Genomic DNA, 18,083 nt, shown 5'->3' with positions numbered 1-18,083 from the left:
CTTTATTGTTTATTTTCCGTTTTCGATTCGTTGCATTTTTGTGCTTTCTGCTATTTTATCTTTTCTCATTGGCATAATATACATTCTGGCATTCATTGATTTTTTAAATTTAAAGTTGCATTTTTTTTAACTGGGAAAAATTATTTAGTTTATTGGAAATTGGTAATTAATAGCATTAAGATGTACGTAAAGAATTAATTACACATTAGAACGATGTTAACACGATGGAAGCGGTATGTACTATTATCATAGCAAGGTTTTTCAAGCTATTAGGGTTTAAAATGATTACTTCAAAAATTGCATCTTTTAGTCATTTTTTTACTCTTTTCTGGTTTTTGCTCATATCTTGATTCCCTTTTTCGTACCACTCTGCTACAATTTTTTAAAGTAAAGATGTTCTTTAATTTTTCTAAATTACCTATAGTACCCCAGTATTTAGAAAGAAATTAAGGCAAATCCTTTTTTAAATGAGCATATCAACGGGAAAAACTATCCAATTTTCTTAACAGATAAAATAATTCCCATTTCAAACTAATCACTTTAATATAATTACTCACTTTATAAATGTTTATAAAAACATTAAAAAACAAACAGTCCCGTTACAGCTAAATTAACACGCTGGTATAACGACAACAATCTTACAGAGGGTGTGTTCTCAGAAGACATTAATGTTATGGATATTTTTCAGGCTCACATTGTACAGCATACACAAATTGTCAAAATCAACAACACGATGTAAACAGCAAAATTCAGCAACAGCATAATGAGGGCTTGTGGATCGGAAAAGAATGCGAGAACACTCCAAACGGAGAAGTGATTCTTCATGTGAATGCTTCGTCGTTTACTAACCTTCCCATAAGGTATGGAATTTGCTATGAGAATCTCCAAATCTGAGTTCCTGAGTGATCTAGCACCAAAATTCTAATCTTCTTTGCCAAATTTATAAAACGTTTTTGCCACCAGAATGCCCAAATTTCGCTAACTTTGTTGCTGAGGTCAATGATAATTGACCCAGTATTCTTCAGCATTCATTAAGAGTATATGTACGCATAATCTTTTGTTCGGAAGGCAGAGTTTTGAAGACAGTGAAGAGACTTTCGATTTCTTGACATTGTTTTCATTTTATTTGGAGAAGCACGCATTATGTACAAGCAGGAGTGAAGAATACATACACAACACAGAACAATTCAAAGCGAAAAGAGAGAATGAAGGCCAACTGAACATTTTTATCGCTGATCTTATATAATATGAGATTTCCGTCACGTTATACGACATGAGCACGTCACGACCTTTGACAAGGGCAACGGAGGGTCATTTTTACTCGACACGTGGAACTGATGGCGCATCATTTTTACAGAACTTCAAAAGTGGAATGGGATCAGGAAACAAGAGAATACTTTAGAATGATTTCGACATGGGCCGAAACAGGCAAAAATTTAGGAAATTAATATTATATATATATATAACCAATCTTAAGTAAGAAAAAGTTTGAAAACGAAACTAAAATGAAAACGAAACAAAACAGTTTCGAAATCGCAACTAAAATTTATAACCTATTTAAACTAAAACCAAAAAAAAACTTCATAGTATTTAGAGAGCGCAATTGCAGCTACTTCTAAAACACAGATGATTTGATACAAAAGTATTAGAATCAAGTTAATAGGAAAAACAAAAAATCAAATAAAAATTAAACCAAAAAAATTATAAAAAATATAAAAAAAAGAATCCGGCCTGAAGACTTTTTCAAGGGTCACCCTCAGGCAGGGATTCAAAGAAAGGGATTTTTTCTGTGAGGAAATACAGACATTGTCTAATAATGATTCCTCGTGACCCGAAAATCCCCTGAAATTATGCTCAAGAGATATACCATTTTAACAGAAAGGAAATACAAAACAACAAATTAGAAGAAATTAACCACAACAAAGTAAAAAAACAATAACAGAAATAACAATAAAAACAAAAAATAGCACTAAAATTAAAAATTAAAAACGAAAAGGCCAGTACATACCATCAACAGTCAAGGAAACTTTAAACTATCGATTATGATTCCCTGTTTTTAAAAAGCTAACGGTAAATTATGTAAACAGATGCAGGCTCCCAGCGCCATCTATTGAGTGATCCAATATGCAAGAAAAGTTCTATTTTTTATATTTTTTTATATAATTTTTTTAATATTTTTTATAATTTTTTTTGGTTTAATTTTTATTTGATTTTTTTGTTTTTCCTATTAACTTGATTCTAATACTTTTGTATATATATATATATATATATATATATATATATATATATATGAAAATGAGCATAATTGTAATTGTTCAGCTGTTTAGGCAAATATTGAAAAATATTTGTGATAATGGAGGGAATATGAGAAAGAAAAAAAAATAAGGCAAAAGAGACAGAAATCTAAAACATCGCTTGAAAGACAAGATATTTCATGATCGACAGAAAAATCTACCAATGCTTTTAAACAAATTCAATTTGGAAGTCTAATCTCAATAGACAGGTATCTCAACAAAAACACTTGACTTTGGTTATACATCAACACAAACCTGACCTTAAAAGAAATTCGTCATACTATTGCTAAAGGCATTCAGATTTCAAGTTTCTTATTAACAATTTATGACACTTTCGAACATGTTCTTGGAAGAAAAATTCATTTTATCTAGACATTTTTAGCAAGAATATGAAAAGAAAGGAGATTACAGCTAGTGTATAGTTGTCTCTACCTTCGAATGCTAAAATATTTTGTAACTACGGAGTTTCATAAGAAATTTATCATCAAATGAAAGAGACAAGCCATCCAGGCAGTGACTGAGCGCATAAAACTAATTTGACAGCTTGGTGCAAAGAAAACTGTTACCAAAGATTCACAGAGTGGATGCCAGTTCTAATTCCATTTTAAAGATTCAAAATTGACATATAAGTCTGAAATGAATAAATTTGTTTTACTCATCTCGAATCTCTCTGCTGACATCTGACTTCTTTACAAACTAGAATGAGATATTTAAATATACAATTTAAATATTTTTGAATGTTGCTACTTGATCAAATAACTGAAAAGTTTCATCTAGTAGAATTTTTTAGTAGATATTTTCTAGAATGAATGCATAATATTATTATATATTTTATATTATAATAAATAAATATATTATTGTACATTTTACTATAAAATTTACATATATCCTATATATGAATTCGGTTAGATATTTTCAACAGAAATAGGAAAAGAAAGGAAATTATTGCCAGTGAAAAAATTATCTCAATCTTACAGAAATAAGTTCTGTAATTAGCGATTCTGTAATCACAGAATTTATCATTATATTAAGCAGAAAAAACAGCCAGCCAATTGCAGAGTGAACTTGACATCTAGGTGCTCTGACATCTATCTCTAGGTGACAATAATTTCTCTTCAATATTATAATCACTTATAATTTAACATATTGAATAGCACTTGTTTATTTTCTCAACTGCAAAAACAAGTTTATTGCCATTGATCTTCTACTATCATCTAGTCATTTGTGTTTGGTCTAAATGGATCCACATTCAGATTGAAGCTACATGCTGGCAATATTTCATGGCATATTCGAAATTTTAATTATGAATAGATGGAACAGATAACATATGAGCCGCAATTATTTCCAAATTTCTAAACAACGCTGGAAAAAGAAAGCCGAATATTTAACATTCTTACGCACAGCAAACCGTCTTTAGAATCGAGTCAAGAATCCTCAGATCTCCTGTTCCGAAGATGAGATTACTAGAACTGGTTTTATATCTCTTTTTATAATATTTTACCGGCTTGAGTTAAACTCATTGTATATTTTTATTTGTTTTATCTATGTCCACTAGATTTTATTTTATGTAATTAGAAGATATTTTTTTCATTTAAAATCAAGGCTTTTATGCACTCACAAAGTTATTCTGAATTAAGTAATATTGTGAATTGCATTGTTGCTTATTGTCGGGAAAAATCTGCTAATTCTATAACTTTTAACATCTAAGAAATGTGAAGACCCCTAAGAAGTGGGATTGGCCAAACTGAAAGGAAGTAGGGAATTATGCTTGCTTGCAAAAGTATTACGATATTACGATCACAACCCCCTTCCCCCCAACATCAAAATAAAAACCACCCTGCATCGTGGGATCAAGAGACAAATTTGACAAAACAAATTTCAAATGTAATGCTAGCACTAAAATAATAATAATAAATTTAAAATTAAAAAGAATCCTTTAGCTCCCCATTCAAATATGGAATTCCTTGTTAAGAAACACTTTAGTGAAATACTAATGTTTTGAAACTAAACTTGACAACTAACTGTGTAGAAATTTTAAAATTTGTCCCATGAAGATAATTTTGAAACTACAAGAGAAATCACATAGAAAAGTCTTTTAAAACTAAAAACTGATAATTGCTTATTCCCTATTTTTATTGAAGATCAGATGCATCATTTAATATAATTCGGTTAAAGCTATTAAAGGTTCGAATTCCATGACAACCACTTTGAGTAGATGGTAAAATTGTAGTTGTGCTTTCAATAAGCAGATGATTTACTATGGAACAAGCGGGAGTGGTCTCCTTTAAATGTTCTCGCACTCTCTCTAATTAAGATCTTATCTCCCACTCCTCGCATAAAAGTATAAACTTCTCTCATAAAATTATTATAGTAAGGCTGAAAATTCCTTACCTGGCATTAACGAATTATAGTTACGTAATATAGAATGAATTAGACGTGAATGTGATATTTCCTCTGAATTCATCATGTGAATATGCATTTTGAACATTTTTTTACTGACCAAATGAAACCAAATTTTGACACAAATTTATTGTTGTTGTCACAAGATAACATACTGAATTTCATTGATTTAAATCATTGCGTTTATTTTTTATTATGTTTACATGCATGCGAGTTTAGTTTGGTGTAGTTATATTAACGTCCCGTTGTAAAGCAACACTTGGGCTATTTTGGGACGGACCTCGTCATTTTGAACCGCCATCAGATGACGAGGACGACACCTGAGCTGGCACCCCTCTCTCCACACCTCACCACACCAGCGGGAGGACGTTTGGTCTGACGGATTTAAAATGCAACAGACCCCTTTACACGACGGTTCTTCGGTGGAATCGGGTCACGAACCTGAAACCCTACGGCTCACAAGCCGAGACCTTACCACTAGGCCACCGCAGCCTTTACATGCATGCGAAAGTACAGACAGACCAACTGTATACAATAGCTTCAGTTAAAAGTTTGATAAATATCTATATTTTAGATGTTAAAGTTGTATGCAAAATAACATCTACCTATCTTTTTGCATGCTGGATTTATCAAATTCAATTGTATTCGAGCAGGCAAACAGACAAGGTATCTGGGAAGGGGTTTTATTCAAAATATACAAATTTAGTCCTGAATCTAGATGCCGAATTTCATTTGTCTAGTTCAGAGCATTTTGAATTATTGTATTCACAGACAGATTGACTGACTGGCAGACAAACAGAAAGTCAAAAGCGTGTTTTCGAACTCTGGGTGGTTTGAAATGTGGAAATTCGTCAAACTCTCAAGTTCAAATATTTTGACGATTGCATTATCTTTTCGACACTTCATATACTACAAAATAAAAAGAAAGGAAATATATTTGAGTTACGAAAAAAATTTAATTCCTTCTAAAGTGATATTTGCCTATATTTTTTTACTTGCTTAGTATAAAAGAAAAATTATTACAATCCTCTAAACTAAAAATTACTGTAATTTTGATACATTTCTACGTTTCAGAGCTTCAGAAAAGCATGTTTTTAGCATTATGCCTATCTGCTTGTATGTGAACATTGTAACTCAAAACATTTTGAGCTAAAAGTAGGAAATTGCTGTATGGTCTTTAAATCAAATGTTTAGATTACTATCAAAGTTTTGAGCTAAATCCTTTCAGAAGAAGTTTGTCTGTCCGAATATAAATAACTTCTATATGAAGAGAGCTAGATAAATTTAGATTTAACATTTAAGCTGTAGTTGCGTGTCAAATATTGAAACAAAAATTAGTGGTTGACCACTGTCTATCTGTATTTTCACTAGCATGTTACTGCGATAACTTATAAACACAATGACTTAAATATATGAAATCTGTTATATGGAATGTCACATTTTGCTTTCAATCATTCAGAAAAAAACAATTCCAAAATACACATTTGTTATTCTGGTACTTGTGTAATAACCATACTCCAGCGTTTAAAAGATGAAAAAATCCCACTTTAATAGTCTCGTAACTGTTGTTCGCCAACGACAATCGTTTAATAATGAATACATTTATTAGCTTGTGTACAAATAAGTTTCGAAAAGATGGCTCCTGTTTATGGTAACAAATCCTGTTATAAAGACAACTCCAACTTTTATGAAGATCTAAATAGGAAATGAATCTGTAGTGAATTGCTTATAAGCCAGTTAACAGCTACGCTACCCGAGCAATTGCTTTTGTATTGTGGCCATGTTACTGGACGGCGAACCACAAGGTCCCAGGTTCTATCCTCGCTCATCACAATTCGCTACAAATTTAATTGGCCAGAAAGAAATGAATTGGCGACCCAAATGTCAGCCAAGTGCGTCCAACTTAATTATAACTGAGGTAACATTTATCTGAAATTCTTATATGAATAAAATATACTATAATTTTGAAATCGAGTTTTTCTCTCTTTTGTAACTATGAAATCGAGTTTCCATTTTATTTTATTTTGACCCAAGTCATAAATAAAATAAAATATAATTTGTGGGCATGAGTCTTAAATCTTACAATCTTTGCCGAAATCCAAGTGCTATATTGGCTTAGTTAAATGTTGTTTTAAAAAATATAACTAATAACTAATTAATAAAATAAATCACTAAATCATAAAAATTGTCTTTTTTAAAATAAAATTTTACTGGTTGAAGAGATAGCCAAAGCTTACAATGGAAATTCAGAACATTCATTTTATGGAAAAAATAAAATAAAACAAGTATTTAAAATTAATTAAATTAAATTAAAAAATGAAAAGTTTATTAATATGTTGTCTTTGTTTATTAATCTGTCCCCGTAAACGATTAACTGTTTCTTTTCTAGCCCATTTCTGAATGGAATACATTTGATAAAAAGAGGGGTAGGTGGGGGCAGATCAAACTCGTGTCAAAGGACTCAAAACCGATAGCGATGGGGTAGATTAGTTTCATACCATAAAATGTAGGACGATTAAGGGAAATAAATCTCACACCGTAGAATACAAAACTGAAGAGGAGATGAATTTCATGTCATAGGAGACAAAACTAGGGAAAGAATTAATTTCATACTACAGGGGACAAAACAGGGAAAGGAAGATCAATTTCATGCCAAGTGAGACAAAAAGGGAGAGAGGAGAAATCGATCTCTTGTCATAGGAGACAAAAGAGCATTAAGTAGCAAAGAGTAGGGCCACCGACAAAGAAATCGCAAACTTTGCTCTAGGAATTCTGATTATATTGAACTATTGGAATGGAGCTTACACTTTAATGTTTATAGGGATTTTAGACAGTCAGAGTTCTACCATTTCAGGTGTATTTGGGTTGCCTTACATTTTATATGAACTAATGAAGTTTAGTTTAATTATACGAAATTTCCGTTTAGAAGCAACACGAAGAATATTTATAACAGATATGATAACTTTAACATGGTCAACAGCGAGGACGATATCTGATCTGGCACTGTCTCTCCAAACTTCCGCACAATACCAATAAGAGGACATTTGGCGACGATTTCAGATTTAATGTGCACCAAGAACACATGAACGACGGATCTTTAGTGAAACTGTTGAACTTTGAACCATTCGGCTCCGATGCCCAGTTCCGACCACTAGGACACCATAATTCTACATGAAATCAAATATTTATTAAATATGTCTATGCGCATTGTATCTTGCCATAGCAATGATGCATGTATAAAAATACAAATTCTTAGCAAATCAGCGTTTTCACAACATTGCAGAGACAGTATACGGAAAAGTTAAAAAAAAATATGTTGGTTGATTGAAAATTGTGGTTTTGCATTGCAAGAGTCAGATTTGTAGTGACTCTGTGACAAACAAAATATAGAAATTTTATGTACAGAGAATTAACAGAATTATTAAAATCCTTACAATATTTCAGTTTTTAACAGAGCAGGGTAGGGCGTTGTATTCGCATCCCTTGGGTTGTGAGTTCGAACCCGCCAGTTGAAGACTCTCCGTGTGTGGTGGTGGCTGGCGCACGTATAAATCAGTCGTGGTCGCAAAGTCTCCCATGTCATGAGTAATATCACTGGGGTACTAGATCAGAGGTTATCGTTCTCCGGTTCAGGTCTCAATTACGATATGTAGTTGAATGAATAAAATGCATGAATGAAGTCCGCCCCGTAAAAAGGACCGTGACGCATCAGTAGTTAAGTCGTACTCTTGGCTCTAGATGGCGCTACTAAAAAACAAGAGACTCAAAAATTTCGGCTTAAATTCTCTAACTTAGTTAGCTGACTTTTCTATGACAAGTGCCATCAAAAACAACAAGAAGAAGAGTTTTTAACAATTTGTAATTTATACTAACATATTTGATCGATACAATTGACTTTTTAATTAGAAGTTATAAACTATGATATTTATTCCTGGCTTAATTTGGTATTTTAACTATGACCTTATCAATGAAGTTTTATTAGTTATAAAAAAATATGGTTTTTCAGACTTCATCAAAAGAAACTCAAATTATAATTAAATGGTTAGGCGAGAAGCAATCAGTTACAACATTTTTCAGGATAAATTTTGATTTTACTCGATAGATGCCTTTCTAAATGCTAATGTACTTGATAAACAAAAGGGTACTCAATGGAAATCCGGTTAAACGATTTATTATAAAAATGTTTACAGATGTCGTGATTATAAATGTGCCGTAAGACAGATTATAAAATCTTTCTGCAAAATAATGATTTGTTTAAAAAGACTTGTAAAATCGCATTAGTAGTTCTCTAAATCTCAATTCATTAGATATCTAATCTTATTACCTGCGATTGTATTAAATCTATAAAGTTACTTTCTTTAATAATGAATTTTTCAGTAAACATGTAACTGGAACTGCTTTGCTTTCAATGATTTAACAAATCTGACATTGTAATAAAGATCAGTAATTAAAAATATAACATGTTAAATTAAAATTGCATTGTATACCAGTGGAACAAGGTATATTTTATTTCAAATAATATTATTAAAACATAATTAGCAATATAAATAAAATTTGATAACACATTTAGGAAAGAGTGTATATCAGCGATTATTTAAACTAGATAGAAAAGAAAAGCTACAAATATTCATGAATTATTTATAAAAATTTGAATTTTATTAAAATTTTAAAATGTCGACATTAAAAATGCTACATAAAAGCCTTTGATCGTGAAAAAGTTCAACAATTTTTGGGGGTAGATTCAAATACACCACATGAAATATTAATTTCAATTCATTCTAGATTTTAAAAACGCCTTTGATATTTTGCATATTATGTATGAAATATTCCTACAAAAATTAACATGTAATGAGTTTTGCCAAATAATGATGGCAAAAAATATTTTAAAACATTCTATCCGAAAAATACTTTTTAAAATTTACTAAATACTGCATCTTTCACATAAAATTGTTGAAATAGGGAAGAATCTAATGAATTTCGAATTTATTCTACTGCTTTTTAAAAATTTATTTAAAGAGTGACATTGAATTCGAAAAAAGATTTGAAATTACAAGATAATTTAAAATAGAATTAATTGAATTATTATTTACTACATTTTTAGGATTGAAATTTTCTATTCCACACAAAAATAATTCATCTTTTCCATGATATCTTACTTATTTTCTGTTCTAGTTTTTTAAAGATTTTAATAATAATTGAAAATATTGTAAAAATTCAGAATCTGCAGCAGATAACGCTTATCTTCTAATATAAAATATTGTCCATAATTGCATCTCTATAGAATCTGTGGCAGATACCATCCAGTTGCTGCTTAGCTCCTGATATAAAATTCTGTCCATAATTGAATCTCTATAGAATCTGTGGCAGATACCATCCAGTTGCTTCTTAGCTTCTAATATAAAATTCTGTCCATAATTGCATCAAGACGGTACGAATATCCATTATAACTTTGATAGTATTATTTGATCACTGATCAAACTAGCTTTAGCATAGATCTTCACAGCTGTATGACAGTTCTTAATGGACAAGGAGATCTTAAGAATTAATCCTAGACTAAATATATAACTTATATATCCTGGATGCCGACTATCTTCAAAGGATCCTTCTGTTTCGTCACCAGAAAACATCTCACCACCTATAATTTCTGAATAACGGAAATAAAGATCATCCTTATCCAAATACGATACCGTAACAGAAACCACCACAAAGTCGATTCCGCTGTCTATTCTGTTTAGAGAAACATTGCATAAAACCCTTCCTGTTTCTGGTTCTTGTTCATAAGCAATCGAAAGCTTCCAAGAAGTTGGTACATTACCACAATTGCAATGGTATTCCAGAACTAAAGGCTTTGATTTCAAGGCAACGAGACTGCGTACAGGCAACAAAAAGTCAATGATATGCCCATAGGAAATATCTGTTTCATTAATTCTAATTCCCTGAACGTTATTTGAAGCCACCATATTCTTAGTCAATGGTTAAGCAAAAGATGCTTCTCGGTTTGTTTCCAGAAAGGTGGGAACGTCCAACTGTACTGTAGATCGCTCTCACGACTATGAATAGATGGGAAAGGCCCAGTTACAGTGAATATAAATTCAAGATATCTTTAACAACCAATTTGCGGAAGAACGAAATATGTTACGCCAGTGAAGTGACTTAGAGTACAATTCATTTGACGAAATTTCGGATCATTTTATGTAACCTTGAATTAGATATGTGAAGAGCCTTAATGCCTAGGCACTTCTACTCAATTTGATGTATTTAGAAGCAGAAGGAAAAACAGAAGTAATGTACCATTGGCGCATCAGTTGAGCAGAAAAAGGATTGCTTAAAAGCGCTTAAGAGGAAAATTAAAGCACTTCTTTTAGATGCAATTTAAATTTCAGATGAAGCTATAGAGGTTTAAGTAGCAAACTCCATTTAGTAGTATAATAAGGAAAGGCTTATTTTCCACTGTATTTAATTTGCTCCGTGATTTTGAGATATTCATAAGTTTTGAGTTGATTAAACATTTTTCTTGAAAGTTCTTTGATGAAATCATTGAGTTTTGGGGTTTTAAGATCCCAGTGTAAAATATCACGGTTAAACCAGGTAGCAATGGTAATAATACGAAGTATTTTATTTTGTAAAACTTGAATTTTGTTTCGGTTCCTTTTTCACAGCGAGTCACCAAATTTGTGCAGCATATGTGAGGATAGGTCTTAAAGCTTGTTTATATAATAACATTTTATTCTTTAGTGAAAGGGAGGAACTTGCGTCACTGAGTGAACTTTAACCCAGAACTTATCTTTTATTATTGTTGATTTGGCTATTTTAGGCTACCAAAATTTTTCAATTATGCTTATTTTGATTGCATCATTTATATTCAACACTTATGTCATTTAGCACACTACTATTTAATTTTCAAAATCGTAATAAAAATTATTCATTCGTTTTCAATGTATTCATATGAGATGTTTTTTCCAACTTTGTAATATTAAAGAAGATATAAAATTTGTTGGAATATAAGTATAATGGAATCTCTTAGCAGAATACTGAATTACTGAATTCAGTAGCCACTCGCAGTTGAAAGCCGTGCCACACGCCAAAATGTTTTTTGTCACAGAATCGCTAACGTCGTGCTACAGACTACAGTAGGCAATCGTCACAGAAGTGAAAATGATGTTCGCGACCCATCGACAGAGATTATTTTCCGGAACACAGTTTACAGGAGCACAGACTTAGTTTGAAAATTAATTCATTTAGAAAATGCAAATGTTTTTCCGATTTCGATAAGGTATCGGGTACTTTGTGTGACTTCGCTACGAGTTGCAGTGAACTGTTTTGGCACGTACACTTGTGAATTTCTTACCATTGCAAGAGGCTAAATGATTAAGAAGGGTTCACATGAGGCCAACTGTTGAGCACAATAGAAGACCAAGCCTACAGCAGCGTTCAACGAGGCCAATTATTGAGTGCAATGGAAGGCCGTGTCTACCTTAGGAGCATCACGTGGCCCCGATGGGATTATAGCAAATGTTGTTTCATCGGGACAACTGTTTGCCACTGTTACATTGTGGTCACGTGATGTTTCTGAAGTAGGCGTGACCTTTTATTGCAAGCAATAACTGGCTTCGTGTGAGCTCTGCATACTTCAAGAAGATCACGCAACTCCAATGGGGCAATGGCAAATAGTTGTCCAGATGAGAGAATCCTTTGCCATTGTCCCATGGTGGTCATGCGATTTTCCTGAGGTAGACATGGCTGTAATTGCGCGCAATAGTTCGCCTCGTGTGAAAGCTACTTTTGAATCGTGATGTATGAATAGCGTTTCATTGCTTATAATATTTTGAAACTGAGTCAGAACAAAGTTTTACAAGGAGTTCATGTTTGATCTCTTGTTGGTCTTTTTGATTGGCTAGGATTGTGCAGTGGTATTAAAGGCGTTGCCTCAGGACAGCTTTCATTGACGTTCGCATAGCATCGTTTAGGATGGAAAAAAATTCTGCATACCCTCAAATAGAGCGTTAAAGAGCATAGTATCGAAGTGTACAATTGATACGAGTTAAAATTATATGCATCAAAGAAAAATATCACTTTCAAAGAAAAAAAAACCATCTAGCATTTAAGAAAAAATCGTTTTACTAACACAACGAAGAACATTTTATAAGCAAGTTATGTTTTAAATAATTACAGAGTTGAATAAATTACAGTGACCTCATTACAGTTGCAATCGGAATAAAAATCGTTGAATATTACAGGAAGAAAAAAATTACACAAGCCCATACTCTATCTTCAAGAAGTTTAATGATTTCAAAATCATTCCAGTTTCTTAAAATTAGGAAATAAATACAACACACATCATGACAAGTTTTAAAATAATTTAGGAACGAATTATGTGGTCAGTAGTTAATGTTATTATATCCCAAGGCGAGAAATAAATAGATACAGATTAAAACGAAGTTTAATTGAAATGCAGAGAAGTTATGAATTTATTCAGAGAAAATATCAGAACAACTTTCAAAGAAAATATCAAAGTTTTGCAGAGATATACATGAATCAAATATCGGATCTGAAAATTTCTAGTAAAGTTTTTTTCTACCTTTTTTTATATCCTCCTACTTTCATACAATCTCATAATTTATTAGAACTCAAAAAAGACAAAACGTTGTCTTAACAATACCTAAAATTTAATCTAATTAAAGTTATTTTTGAAAAAAATAACGAATATTTCTTTTTTTTTAAACACCATTTGCAAATAATAATTTCTTTCCACTACAACTTTGAAAAATGCACTGGCTTTTCTTTAGATTCAATTTTTGAACCAGATGACGTACGTTCTCCATGACAATTTCTAATAGTAATCAGGACGCGCACAAGTAATTGTTGATGTAATATAGGTCTAAATTCAGATGGCACAATACTATACATATATATAGATTTTACATCGGTAGGTACCATTCTTCTGTCGATATTAGTTCTTGGAACATAATCAGCGCTGTAATTCATATAATAAAATGTAACCACGAAATGCGCATTGACAGGAATATTAATACTATCATTTCTTATTAGTGTAGCATAACCAGAAACCTCTTCACTGCCTGGCACTCTTTGTAAAGTCAGTTGAAATCTCCAAGAAGTTGGTAAGGATTGACAAGGGGTGAAATAATATTTCCTGAAAGTCCAATCATCTTGTAAAGAAGCAAGGTTAATTAATGCGAGGTTGTAACATATATCATGTCCATTCACCTGCTGCTGCTGATCAGTCCGAAAGAGTTCAGCTGTAAACTCATTTGAAGCCATTATAGGAGATTGCACTTATGTCTATAAGATTTATATAAAGGAAGATATTCACACAGAGTTCATCGTACTTCACAATCATAAACAGATATAGCAATATATACGAAAAATAATAACTGTCCATTTAAGGATTAGAAAAGCAGATAGTCAACATCACAGTTGCAGTGAATACGACCATCCATTTTCTATCATTCTCGGATCATTCACATGGCTTGTATTCATATTATTCCTTATCCGCTGTGATAATTAGACTCATGACCGTGATCTGTACCTACTAAGTCATTAGATGATAACTTTCTCTGTTATTGCGAGTGGCAATAAGGAAGGAGCCATCTAATTAGATAGAAACGTGAATCCAGGCGTTAATCAAAGAAGTGGATACGATAAATAAATGTCATATCGAAAATTTGCCATATACTTACTGTTGGAAAATTGATGTTTCTACAAGACAAGTTTCAAAACGTTGATGGAACTCTCATATTGACATGCAAAGTTATCATGTGGGGAATTCATGTCAATACCCTATTAGCACAACATTTGTGTTTCTACATTGCATTTATTTGTATTTGCATTTTTTTTTTGTGTGTGTGCTGTTCCGTGTTTTCTTTTTCTTTTTTCTTCCTTATTTTTATTTCTGTCCTCATTTATATTTTTTGTTATTATTATTATTCTCGATTTTGCAATCACAATCAGACTGTAAGTCTGTTTATGTAAATTAGCACAAGTTTTTAGTTTATCTCTGATGGTTTGCTTTACAAGCCAAAGCTACTTCCCATTTTTTTTTTATTTCAAACAGCTCATTGCTTTCGGCTTTCTTTTATCGAATAATAAAATTCCCTAACTAAATTTCAATCAATAAATGTCAGACGTCGAACAATAGTCACAGAGATGGATAGAACAGGAGCGCCTTTCCATGTCTCTCCCACTTCATGCTCATTACACTGTTTAAATAACCAGAGGGTTATAGTTGCAGGGGCATGAAGCGGTGTTGTGTGTATTAGCACAACAGCGTTGTTATGATATCTTTACATTATTGGCTGGCAAGTGGAATTTCGGATAACATCGTGAAGATATTATGTAATATCTTGTGTTAATAACATAACGCATAAGGCCATCCTGCGCCACGGAATGGAAGAAAAGAAAAGGAGGGGGGGGGAAGAAACTGAAATATAATAAAATATGATAATTAACGGGTATTAGTGTTAATTATCATATTTTTACAAAGAGGAAAGAATTTAAACCGACTTTGACGAGTTACATTTTGGTCTTGAAGATATCTTGGTATTTGTATGAATATGATTTATTATAGAGTGAATTTTGCCACTAGAAAGGGTGTTCGATGCAACACTCCTATACCATTCAATCTCGTGACTTGCATTTGGCCTTCTCATGTGCCATGACAGAGTCAGCAAGCAGTCGGTGGTATAGCGAATTGGAGTCCTATCTCCCCACAGCTACAGTATGGAGAGTTGACCAAATAGAATCTGTGTAGGTATGTCGGAAACGGGCCGTGTCTATTGAAGAACAAGACATCCACTCTTTCCATTTGAGAGAGAGTGGAGAGCAACGTTGGATATAATATTGAATGTGGAATTTGTACATTTAGAACTACATGCGTTAATATTTAACATCTTGGCTTAAAACTTGATTTAACAAGAGAAAAAATAAATACATACAACTTGCTTTAAACTAGAAATCCTAAGAAAAAGGGACAAAATAAATAAAAACATGTCTTTAAGTTTCCCTGTTCGGCTTTGTGAATTTATCTTGGTTTTGAAAAACAAAACAAGCGTCGAGATTTGCATGTAACGACTTTTTTCGTATGAATCGTAATTTGAAACTCTTCCGGTTTTTGTAATGCACAAGATTTTAGAGCCGGAAGGGCTGTTCAGTTCAGTTATATGAAGACCCGTTTGAAAGCAATACTAGAACTATTTTAGGAAGGACCTTGTAATTTTGAATCATAGTCAGATGACGAGGACGGCATTTGAACTGCCACTAACCCTTCCTGCAAATTTCACACTAGTGGGAAGACGTTTGGTCCCGATGGATTTAACGTGCGCTAAATTCTCTTGCATGGTGGTTCTAGTCTCGAGGCTGAAACTCTCCGGTTCCAAGGCCGAGAGACCTTACGACCAAGCCACCGTGGCCCGAGTGGGAGGGCTCTGTTAGCTTACATGTCCTATTCAGCATTTGATTGTGGTGTAAAATGACGAGATCTAACTCAAAAAATAGGTTGTTGGTGTAACTAAATAAAACTAAAATTTTCAACGAAATTATAAAAATCCATGAATTAAATATGCCAGCTGAAATCATCTAGTTACAGATATAAAATATTTTATTTTCACTACAGAAATATTGCATTTTATCGAAAAAGAAAGAAACAAATAAAATGCTAAAATACGCCTTTTTAGGTGTAAGTTTTTCAATTTTTGATCTACTTCTTAAACTATTTAAAGCATATTTTCTAATATATTGCAAATGAAATAAAAAATTAACGTTTTCCCAAATTGACGAAAATGATTAACTTATACTACCAAACTTAGAAAGCTCTAATTATCTGCACAAATCTGTATGAAATGAATTATTTTATTTTCAAGAAAAATTAATCCAATAAAAATATTTTGTTACAATTTAAAATATTGAAAAATGTGTTATTCAGTACAAACACACACACACACATTATATATAATAGAATTATCATTCCAAGTTGGGGCCAACAATTAATTTTTAAACCTTTTGTGAAAAGCATATACATCTAATAAGAGAAATGGTTTAAATGTTAAGAATTATATTTTATATAGTTTGCATCAATAAAATTTATATAGAAACAATTTTAAATTTATATACAAACCGACTCCCCTATAAATTATATTTAATAAATTTTCTTGAAATAGTGACATTTAAACTGGGTTATGAAAAACTGAATATTACTATTTTATTAAAATGCACGATATTGGGTCATTCCATTAACCGCCTCGAAGGAGATGCATCAACCAGGGCCTGAAATTTATCCAAGGCGGATTGATCTGAAATACGGAAATTGTTGTTTCTCTTAAAGTAATGATATATTTAAAACTTCATAACTCGGTCAGATTTTACCACAAAATATTGAAGCCTCGGTTAAAAGTTAGAACATTTTACTGAATATAATACATAAGGTCTGTCTCATAATTTTATAGAAAAATTTATTGACGGAGGGAAATTAAAATATTATTAATGTCATTTAGAGAATTTTCCCAACTGAAAGCGCATACTTGTCTCGAATAGTTTAGAAATCAGCTACTGAATTTTCGGATGATGTCAACATTTTTATCCCATAATATATTTGGAAATTATGGCTCATAAACTTCAAAATTCACTTAATATTTAATTAAATAAAAAAGTCTTTCAGGTGCACATTTTCACCTTCCATAGTATATTCTCCAAGACTGTTAACTCTAGATCAAATGGTCTGGCTCTATAGAACACAAACATATATTCTGGTACACATATGCATTTATCTTTATTATTAGTAAAGATAAATGTACATGTGTTAGCACTCTACAGAATAGATAATTAAAATTAGATTCCTTTAAATTGCATGCGATATTAAAAATACAATCATTTTCTCGAGTATTTAATTGAATCAGCAATAGTAAGCTTGAAGTCAGTAATACTCGTATTTAAATTAATCTAATGCTAATCTAATTATGTAATATACATGCAGAAAACAATTTAAAAATGGTATATTTATGCACAAGGGCAAAAGTTTGGTACCAGCTATCTTTCAAAATGTGCAAAGAACAATACAATAATGAAAAAAAAAAAAAAAAACATGAAGTTTCATGGAAAATTACATCAATCATTTATACAAATATACAAAAATTTCTTTTATTAACATTATGTTACAAATGCTGCATAACTTCTTGTAGTTGAATTTCATGCAATTCCATCTTTGAAGAATTTTACAAAAGTTTTATTTTGAATGAAAAACATGAACTGTTCAAAATTAAAAACTTTAGTTAACTCGAAGCCATTTTCTTCCAGAAATAAAGCATTATGTCGCTTGTATAATAAAGATAAAAATTAATAATCTTTTTATTGCCTTACATCTTAGCGCAATAAAATGGT

Source organism: Argiope bruennichi, chromosome 1 (genome assembly GCF_947563725.1).
Source record: "Argiope bruennichi chromosome 1, qqArgBrue1.1, whole genome shotgun sequence".
Lineage (NCBI taxonomy): Eukaryota > Metazoa > Arthropoda > Arachnida > Araneae > Araneidae > Argiope > Argiope bruennichi.
Note: the sequence above shows the minus strand (reverse complement) of the source record.